This window comes from Fukomys damarensis, unplaced genomic scaffold (genome assembly GCF_012274545.1).
Source record: "Fukomys damarensis isolate Sample0158 unplaced genomic scaffold, DMR_v1.0_HiC HiC_scaffold_15, whole genome shotgun sequence".
Classification (NCBI taxonomy): domain Eukaryota; kingdom Metazoa; phylum Chordata; class Mammalia; order Rodentia; family Bathyergidae; genus Fukomys; species Fukomys damarensis.
Genome location: NW_022900927.1, coordinates 59199166 through 59200132, shown reverse-complemented (window position 1 = coordinate 59200132; position 967 = coordinate 59199166).

The window sequence follows — 967 nt, the reverse complement described above, 5'->3', positions numbered from 1 at the left end:
CGGGTGTCCTGGCCCGGCCCAAGGCCGCCGGCCACTCCCGGGAGGCTCCTTGCCACCGAGACTTTGCAGCCGCAGCCCCAGGCGCCAGGGGAGGGTCCCCGCGTCCCTCCGGAGTCTCCAGGGGCTCAGCCTGCTGGCCTCGCTGTAGTCCGGGGTGACGACCCTTTTGTACAAACAAACAAGAAAAGTCAAGGGGATCTCTAATGCTGCCTAAAAGTATCAAAATCTTGGGTTTCGTTTTCACTGTCAGCAGCGGTCAAGGTACAATCGAAACTGAACCAACTCCCATCCCAAAAAGCAGCTGTAAAACCATTGTCACTTGGTACCCTAAACGCAGGACAACCGCCACCCCGCGATTGCCAGGAAACCCTGTTTCCCAATTTCTATATTTGTGGATTTTATATATAATCAACTATGTCAGATGAAAAAAAATCTTTAAATCTTAACAATGGATTCAAAATTTTAAGTGATTTAAAACAAGAATTTATGCAGAGAAAAATTGTCTTGTATTAAATATTTTTTATTGAAAGAATGTTTCGTTAATGCATTGATAAGAAAACTAGGTTAGTTGTGCGGGATGTTTCTGGTCTCATTTCAAAATAACTAAATTTCTACTGCACTTTCCGGGAGGACTGGTCAAAGTTGTGGCAAGATCCTGAGTTTGTCCACTGGCAGGAGATCCGCAGCCTGCAGAGATTTTGTGGGTTTTTTGTTTTTTTTTTTAATCCAGTGTTTTAAAGAACATGTCAGAAAAAATAATCTAGGGCTCCTGCTGTCAAGATTTCTGTCATGGAAACCTTGCTTGAAAAAGGTGTTAAACTCTATTGCAAAAATTTTTTTCTAAAAAAAACAAATACAAAAAAAAAAAAGAAATTCCAAAGTAATAAAACTTTTCTTGAAACAGATAGTTTGCTATTTGATTAAATAAAATTTACTTACATTTCTTTAACATATTTTAATTTTTTTA